The sequence below is a fragment of the Nicotiana sylvestris genome, chromosome 8 (genome assembly GCF_000393655.2).
Source record: "Nicotiana sylvestris chromosome 8, ASM39365v2, whole genome shotgun sequence".
Taxonomy (NCBI): Eukaryota; Viridiplantae; Streptophyta; class Magnoliopsida; order Solanales; family Solanaceae; genus Nicotiana; species Nicotiana sylvestris.
This window is the reverse complement of record NC_091064.1, coordinates 160,443,685-160,453,062: the sequence shown is the minus strand read 5'-3', so window position 1 is coordinate 160,453,062 and position 9,378 is coordinate 160,443,685.

The window sequence follows — 9,378 nt, the reverse complement described above, 5'->3', positions numbered from 1 at the left end:
GTTCAAGATTTGCACGGATGGTGTGATCCAAAGGTGTGTCCCGAAGGAGGAGCAATTGAGTATCTTAGAGGCCTATCATTCCTCTCCCTATGGTGGCCATCATGGCGGGGCGAGGACGGCTTCAAAAGTTCTTAGTTGTGGGTTTTATTGGCCAACTTTGTGCATTACTCTCCCTATGCTGCTGCTGATGAGGAGGGTGATATCCCTACTGCTGATTCTGATTATTATATCCCTGTGGCCTTGGGTAAGTTACCATATTGTTAGGGGGTCTCACACCTCCTATGTTCCTATTGTTGAACTGTGGCTGGCCTGGCCTATACTGCTGATTCTGCTGGCCCCAATTCTGACCACCTAGTCTCTGGCCTCCATAATTCGACACAAAGTTCATGTCTTCAGGGTAGTGATGATGATCATGTTCTGCATTCCACTGGTTACCAATTGGCTAAATAATGCACGATGTGCACAAGCCCCCATTGGTAGTATCTACAATGTGTACCTGCTGCTTCTGCCCTGACTCTTCCACCTTTTTGGTGAGTATGCTCATCTGTGTCAATAAGGTGGCCATATTTTCAGCCATAGAGTTGGATGGATCTAAGGGCACTGAGTGCACCACTGGAGTGATAGGTGCATTCCTAGTTATCCATCCTGAATTCTGTGCCATCTTGTCAAGCAGACCCTGGCCTTCTCTCCATATTTTGCTTAAAAATGCTCCGCCAGCTGAAGCATCAACAATGTTCTTCACGCTATCTGACAATCCCATGTAAAACCGCTGCCCCAACATCAGATCAGGAATAGTATGGTGCGGACATATAACCAGAATCCCCTTGAATCGTCCCATGTTTCATGCAGTGTCTCCATTGGTCTATGTTTAAAACTCAAAATTTCATCAATTTGTTGAGCGGTTTTGTCGGGTGAGTGGAAATTGTTCACGAATTGCTTGACTAACTCCTCCCAAGTTGTTATGGAATTTATGGGGAGTGAGTTTAGCCAGGTCTGGGCATCTCCTGTCACTGAGAATGGAAACAATAAGAGCTTGATTGCTTCCGGAGTTACGTTGGGCTGCCTTTGGGTTTTGCAGATTGACAGGAAATTCTTTAAGTTTTGTTGAGGATCTTCGACTTGTGACCCCAAAAATAGTCCCTTATTCTGCAACAAGTGCAGCATGTTATTCGTGAATTGGAATGATTCAGCCTGTATCTGCAGGACTAAAATCGAGGTGGCCAGATTTTCAACTGTGGGTTGTGCCCAGTCATAGAGAGCTGCCTCTGGCAATATTGGTAAAGCTGGGTTCTCTTCGTCCCATGTTTCATGCAGTGTTTCCATTGGTCTATGTTTAAAACTCAAAATTTCATCAATTTATTGAGTGGTTTTGTCGGGTGGGTGGAACTTGTTCACGAATTGCTTGACTAACTCCTCCCAAGTTGTTATGGAATTTATGGGGAGTGAGTTTAGCCAGGTCTGGGCATCTCCTGTCACTGAGAATGGAAACAATAAGAGCTTGATTGCTTCCGGAGTTAATTTGGGTTGCCTTTGGGTTTTGCAGATTGACAGGAAATTCTTCAAGTGTTGTTGAGGATCTTCGACTTGTGACCCCGAAAATAGTCCCTTATTCTGCAACAAGTGCAGCATGTTATTCGTGATTTGGAATGATTCAGCCTGTATCTGCGGGACTAAAATCGAGGTGGCTAGATTTTCAACTATGGGTTGTGCCCAGTCATAGAGAGCTGCCTCTGGCACTATTGGTACAGCTGGGTTCTCTTCGTGATCTCCCATTTCTGTCTCGAAGTGTTCAGTTGTTTGTTGTTGTTTATTTTTCCGATTGGCCCTGTTCAAGGCCTTGAAAGCTTTCTCGAGATCTGATAATGCTTCAAATACTTCATCAGTTCTCGATGAGTTTCTAGGCATGCACCTGTGCAACCAAGTCAACAAACGTTAAAATTTCAATGTAAAGATTGGGTATAGAGAAAATTGACTACACTAAGAATTTTTGTACTTTTTTCAATTGTAATTGATACCACCGCTAAAGTCCCCGACAACGGCGCCAAAATTTGATCACGCCCAACTATGCCTTATAAAAAGGACACGCGGACGTTGCAAATATAATCTGAGTATTTAGCCCAGAGTCGAACCCACAAGGAATTAAACTATCAATTACTTTCGTTAAACGTACTAAACTCTACGGAATCAACTTCCCAAACGTTGTCAATAACAATTGATGGTATCTCTACTAACTAAGAATGAATGTAATTAAACAGCTTAAAACTAACTATGACTTAGTTGTAACAATTAAGAGAAGGCTCTAAGGCTATGATTTCCCCTATTGATGGAATCCCTTCCGGTTATGCTTCACATAGAATCACCAAATCATCTCTATCAATCATGAGCACTCCTCTTACTGTAAATCTCTCTCGAGTAATCACGATAATTACTAGACACACTCTCCCGAGATATGCTAGTTGGCTTTGTTTATAACATCTCACTTTAGATTGCACCCAAGGCTTCGTTATTCCTAATCCCGCCTTTAAACCCGCAAGTATTGATCCTCATATATTTTGGGAGTAGTGTTGTTCAACAATTAACTAAATATGCACTCTCTCCCGAGTTATGCACATTAAATAGGCACAACTAATTGAGGATCATGTCAATTAACTACAACAAGCATGTAGTTGAACAAATAGAGATTAAAATGACAAACTATATTAACATAATCAAAAAGTTCATACTTCAATAGGTTCCGTCAAACTTTAGAATAAATATTTAGCTACTCATACTAGTGTTTATCACAACAATAATCAAATTCATCACAAATCATAAAAAAACAAAAGGAAGAAATGAAGAACTTGATGTTGAATCCTCCTCTTTGCCTCTCCTTTTCTTGCACTAAGCTATCAAAAGCTGCATAATCCCCCTTTGGGCGAGCTTGACCTTCTATAGGTTAAGTGAATTTTCCCCCCAGACTTCCAAGTTTACCCTTGAAAATTAATATTCCGGAACTAGGCTAGCGCGGCCGCGCTAGTGGGCGCGCTAATGGCCGTGCTAATGCCCTATCATTCTGCCTCGACCATCTGGTCTAGCATGGTCGCGCTAGTGGACGCTAATGGTCGCGCTAGTCCAGGCCTTCATTTTAACTATTCTTTTTCTCGTCTTCTTGCGTACTCAGCTCCTAGAGGTTTTTTTTCTTACTTCAATGTTGATCCAATCATAGCTTTAAGGCCTCATACAAGCTCCTCACTCCTGCAACGCAAGACATTCACAATTAGAGCCCATTTTTCATCATTTAACTATATTATAACATTGAAACATAATTAAGCTGGGGCATAAACAATTGCCAAATTACATAAATCTAGCCTATCATCAGTCTCCATACTGGTTAGTGTTTGGGAAAGCTTGCCATCTACCGGTTGAGTTAGAGCACAAGGCCATGCGGGCCTTGAGGAAGCTGAATCTTGAATGGGATGTGGCAACAAATCTTCGTGTGGAACAACTTTATGAACTTGATGAATTCTTATTCCATGCATACTTTCATGATAAATATGCTCGTGGCAAGGAGTTCAAAGTGGGTGATTTGGTTCTCTTGTTCAACTCTCGGTTACATCTATTTCCAGGAAAGCTTAAGTCAAAATGGACTGGACCTTTTGAAGTGGTGTTTGTGACTCCGTTTGGTGCACTTGACTTGAAGAAAAAAAATGGGGAGGTTTTCAGAGTTAATGGGCACAGGGTCAAGCACTTCCTGGGCAAGATTGATGACAGCCACGTGGTGACACTTCTTCATCTAAAGTGATTTGATGGTAACCTGCGTCGTACCACGCCGTTAAATCAGGCGCTTATTGGGAGGCAACCCATGTGTCTTTCTTTTTGTTTTTCTTTGATTCTCTTCTTTGTGTAGGATTTATTTTTGGACTGACAGGTTATGAGATGTTGTAGGATTATTTTGATGCAGTGCAGGACCAAGTTTGGAAAAATGATCACTCTTTGAAGTTTGCAATGCGGACCGCACATCATTTTGTGCGGTCGCAAAGGCCTTAGTGTGGGGGCACAAATTCAATGCGGACCGCAGAGTTGATTGGTCAAAAGTGAGGAGTCTCTGAAGTTTTCCACAGCGGCCGCAATGCATTTTGTGCGGTCCGTGATGGACCACTGCGGTCGCATAGCATTTCTTGCGGTCCGTAGTGAACATCTTCCCACTACTTTATGTTATTGAGCACCGCAGACCGCGGTGCCATTTTGTGCGGTCCGCGGTGGGTAAATAGGACCTAAGGCCCTCAGTTTGACCTTTTCGACATTTTACTCTCATAGCTTAAAAAATTACTGTTCATCACTCTAATTGCATGAATTCAACTGCTATATCTCGATTAATCAACAGTGCATCTAACTTATGGTAATTTTAATTCCTTCTTAGTTGTTTAATTTTGCTATTTTCTTTTGACTTTTATTTTTCTTAGTTTTTCTTCTTTTTCTTCCCGTTTTTCTTTTAATTCTATATAGGTTCGTTTAATCCTGTTTTAATTAGGACTAATTAGTTAATACACGATTCAACACCTAGGGAATCAATAATAGGTGAAAAATTGGACTAAAAACATGATAAACTTGAACCCTAGGTTGGTATTGTTGTTGGGTACTCACCGCGGACCGCAGTGGAATTTGTGCGGTCTGCGGTGCCTCAATGTGGGCTGCAATACTATTTTGTGCAGATCACAATGGTGAAATATCTAAAAGCTATTGATTGAGGACCGCGACTGCAATGGATTTGGTGCGGTCCGCGGTGCCTCAATGTGGACTGCAATGCATTTTGTGCGGTCTGCGGTGCCTAGATTCAGAGAGTGGGTAGCTTGAGTCCCACCTCAGTGCGGACCGCGGTGCAATTTATGTGGTCCACGGTAGCTTCTTTGTGGCCGCACTTCATTATGTGCGGTCCGTAGTCTGCAACTTTTGAATGTCTGCAATGTTTTCTGCAATGCTTCACTGACTCCGCTGATACTAACAAAGTTCAACTGTATTGTCTTTGCAGATCATGGTGAAATCACGAGGCAGAGGTAATAAATAGAAAGGGAAAGGAGAGTCCTCCCGGGGTAGGGAACAAGGAATGATTAGATTGACCCCGCAAGCTCGGCAAAACATCAAAAACACCAGAAGGCTCATAAAGGCTGCTGATAAAGCTATTGACCAATCCGGGAGTGAATATGAGCCTTTTCGGGAGGCATCTGACTCAGACTCCATGCCAGAGTTGTTTCTGACTGGCTGGAGAGGAACAGATTGAGGGATACACCTCCGAGCTCTCCCACTGCCCAAGCATCAGTGCACATATCTTCTGAGTCGTCTGAGGGCTCAGCTACAGGAAGTGGCAATGAATACTCCACCTTATTTATAGCTTCACTATCCGGGGAAGGGCCCATAGAAGAAGAAGGATAAGAAGTAGGAGGGGTGAGCCCCAAGTAGGAGGGGTGGAGAGAACCAGAAATCCGGAGGTATGGCAAGACAAGTTTGTGAGTGAGGTGGCCTACCACAAGTTTAGAGAGTGGTGGCCCGAGAGGAAGCTAATTCTAGAGAGGAAATTCATTACAAAGGACCTCATGCCTCACAACCCCAAGTGTTGAGGCAATTCAAGGAGAGAGCAGGTTGGGATTATTTCATAGGCCATGTGGAGGTTGCAAATGAGCACTTGGTAAAGGAGTTATACACGAATGTTGCCCACATCAAAAAGGGCACCACAGTGACCAAAGTGCGGAATTTGAAAGTAAATTTTGATGGAAAAACGATAAATAACTACCTGGGCTTGGTATTTAGAAAAGGTGGCATTGGGTGAGGCTGCTCGTCCTTGGTTAGCAAAGTACTTGGCAATCCCAGGTACCACCCCAGATTGGTTGACTGCTGGAGTGAAGATCCTGAGGAGAACCATGAACTTTGAAGAAAAAGGGTGGGAAACATTTGTGTGTAGCAGGCTAGACCCCACCACTCACGAAAACTCACTTCCTATCCCCCGGGCTATATTGGTGGCATCGATCATGGCAGGGTACCCGATCAACATTGGGAATGTGATGTCGAGGGTTATTACACGGGTTGTGAATAAAGGTGACAAATCCTATACCCTCCCCAATTTCCTGACCATGTACTTCGAGGACCTAGATGTGGAGAAGCGAAGATTCGATGTGAAAGTGAAAGCAAAGGCACCGTTCTCCTGGTATAGCACCAAGAGTCCCGACAACCCCAAGGACCCTAAGGGCAAAGCCACTATTTCAACTAGCCAGCCTGAAGAGCTAGTAGTAGTAGTGGCTCCTACTCAGCCTCCTTCCGCCACAGCAGACATGGACCTAGTACCCTCCACTTCTACAGCTCCAGAGATCCCCCTATCCACTGCATATCCTTTGACTACCCACTGCCTGAACCAGACCATTGCTAGTATCAACAACTGGATGCAGACAACCACTTTTAAGCTGTTTGTACTATCTACTTCGGTGGCAGCCCAGTCAGCACCTCCTCCGCCACAGGTCCCACAGTCAATAGAGGACACTCTGAAGGAGATTCTAGACAACCAGAAGAAGCTCATGGTTGCTATTGATTCTCATGGAAAGGCATTGAAGGAGCTTGCTAGGGAGGCAAAGAAAATGAGAAAGACTCGTGTTTCCAAGGAGTCGGTGAAGAAGCTAAAGGTGGAGGTAGAGAGGTTGAAGGCGGATCACTTGCCTCTGGATTTGTTATTGCATGAATCGGCTCCAGCAGCCCAGCCCTAGCCAGAGCAGGAGACAAAGAGGCCACCCAAGAGGAAGAGGGTGATTCCCTGTACTGACGATGCTGTCATAGAGTTGGAGGACCCGCAGGGAGGTTCGTCTAGCCAGCCCCAGATTCTAGTACAGGCCCAGGACTCAGTCCAGGCTCAGGTCCCAGTGGACACACAGAGTACAAGGAGCCAGTCATAGGTTCCCGAGCAGACCCAGGACCCAGACTCAGAACCCTATGCAGACGGAGGGCCAATAGAGAGTTTTTTTTTCCTCTCTTTCTTATTTTATGCTTATTTTGGTTAGTTAGCATCGAGGACAATGCTAGCTTTAATTTGAGGGGGTAGTCCTATTTGGATAATTGTATATATTACATTATATTTTTTCTTTTATGTTTTCTTTTTACCTTTGGATTGTACATAATTTTATCATTTTATTGCACTTTTCGTACTTTTACTTTTGGTCTGTATATAAAGTTACGTTCCTATGTATATATTCATTCTCCCTTATGTATATTCGACTAAATCCCCTCTTGTATATATTCATTTTACTTTCTGCATTTTTCCCTTTCATAGCTTCTTATTTTATGTTTGTAGCTTCTTGTTTTGAGTTTTTGCAATAAGCCTTTGGTTTTCTTAATGTCACAGTTCTTTCCAAAGGTGGAATTTGTGCGAACCGGGTGGCTCTTCCCGATGATGGATGGCATGACAACTTTCTTAAGGGTTTGAGTCTGTTTTCTTTTTGTTTTTTAGTATCTAGTTGGTAAGGGTGCCTCAAGCAAAGCTTCACTTGGACCTAACACATTTTCCTTTGATCCTATGGTAAAAAACAAATCGCTGTGTATAGGATGGTAAAAGTTGCAACCTTGAGATTCTTGTATTGGTCGATAATCATCAAGTGATTTTTCGGTACCATTGTGTTGCTCAAATTTTAGCTAAGGTTGTTGTGGGCCCCCAACTCTATTTCTTTAGCAATCCCAAAGCTTGTGTGGTGAGAATTTGAATTCCAAGTCCAAGTCCCGAGCCATTGGTCTAGAACTTGTCCTGAATGTTTGTCTAGGCGAAATCCTAAGTGTAATTTGACTTGAGATGTGATTATAGGCTCTCTTTGATCCAAATAATATCTTGAATACTTCCATAGCCTACCAACGATAATATCCCTAGTCAACCCTTTTGAGCCATAGACCTTTTTCTTTCAAGAACCACGATACAAGCCTTTACCCGTTCTAAGAATACCCTCTCTTGGCACCCGATCTTTCCTTAGCATATGGCAAAAGCATAAGTTTAGGGGGCGAGACGAAGAATGCAACAAAGTGATAAAAGGTATAAAATGAATAAATGGAAAGGCAATGAAAAATAAAGACAATCAAAAAGACAAAAAGAATGATCAATGTAGAAAAGAATGAATGGATTCAATAAAAGATGAAAGGTGTGCAAAGTTGAAAAAGGAGAAAAAGTTTGAAATGAACAAGAAAGAGTGACAGTGTGTCTCTCTGACCCCTTAGAAAGAAGCTAAAAGACTTAAAAGTCAAGAGAATATGTGCCAAAATGAAGCAAAAGAAATGCTAAATGGAAGATGGAACCTACTTAGACCAAACATTTCCTACCCTGAACCAAAATCCTTCAATATATCTCCACAAAAGCCCTACATGATCTTGAGTTGAATGAAGCTTACATTAGTGGTGACTCACATAAGGGGCAAGCATATGGTACTTAGAGCCAGACTTGTGACTTTTCTTTGAGAGAGATGAGTGTATTCCCATTAACCTCGTTCTGAGTGGTACAATCCTAAAGGTGAGGTTTGCTTAGAGAGAGTTGAGGATGTGTGAGTTTGGGTTCCACAATGACCAAAGTAATAGAAAGAGTTTCTTTGATGTGTTGAGTCAACTCTTGATGCTCTTGTGTCGCACTAAATCCATGGTGCTTAAAAGATTGAATGTTGTTAATGATTCATTTGAATTGAGGGAAATTCTTAGTCCCAATTGATGCTAGAAGAGGTCACTTTAGGTCAGCTAACCTTTTTTGGATTTACTCTTAAGGGGTGGGTCTTATTTTATTTGCTTGAGGACAAGCAAAAGCTTAAGTTTGGGGGAGTTGATAACTAGGGATTATGATGTATTTTACACTCCTTCTTACTTGAGTTTTGATTAAAAATGTATACAAAATAGTCCCAAAGGCTTACATGTTGTACTTGTTTGTAGGGTTTGGTCAACAAGGTGATAATTCGTCAAAAACAACTCAAAAACGAGTGAAACATGCACAAGTACCAAGAACAAGTCCAAGCACAGTGCAACAGGTCCAATGCGGCCGCACTCCATTCTGTGCGGTCCGTAATGAAGAAGTTCAGATAGGTGCTCATTTCAGACAATCAAGCATTGCGACCACAATGCACTCACCGCGGCCACACCCGTTATTGTGCGGTCCGCAAAGAGGGAGTTCAGAGAGTTGAAGATTTGGAGCTTAATGCAAATGCGGTCTCCAGACCGCAACAGAATCCACCGTGGCCGCGGTGCATTTTGTGCGGACCGTGGTGGCCAAGTTCAGAGAGCATAATTTAAAGCCAAGAAGCCTTAGGGCGGCCGCACTCGATTTTGTGCGGGCCGCACTACCCCCGCAGGGGTATTTTTGTCCAAAATTTTTGGCCTAGTATAAATAGTTTTTTTTCC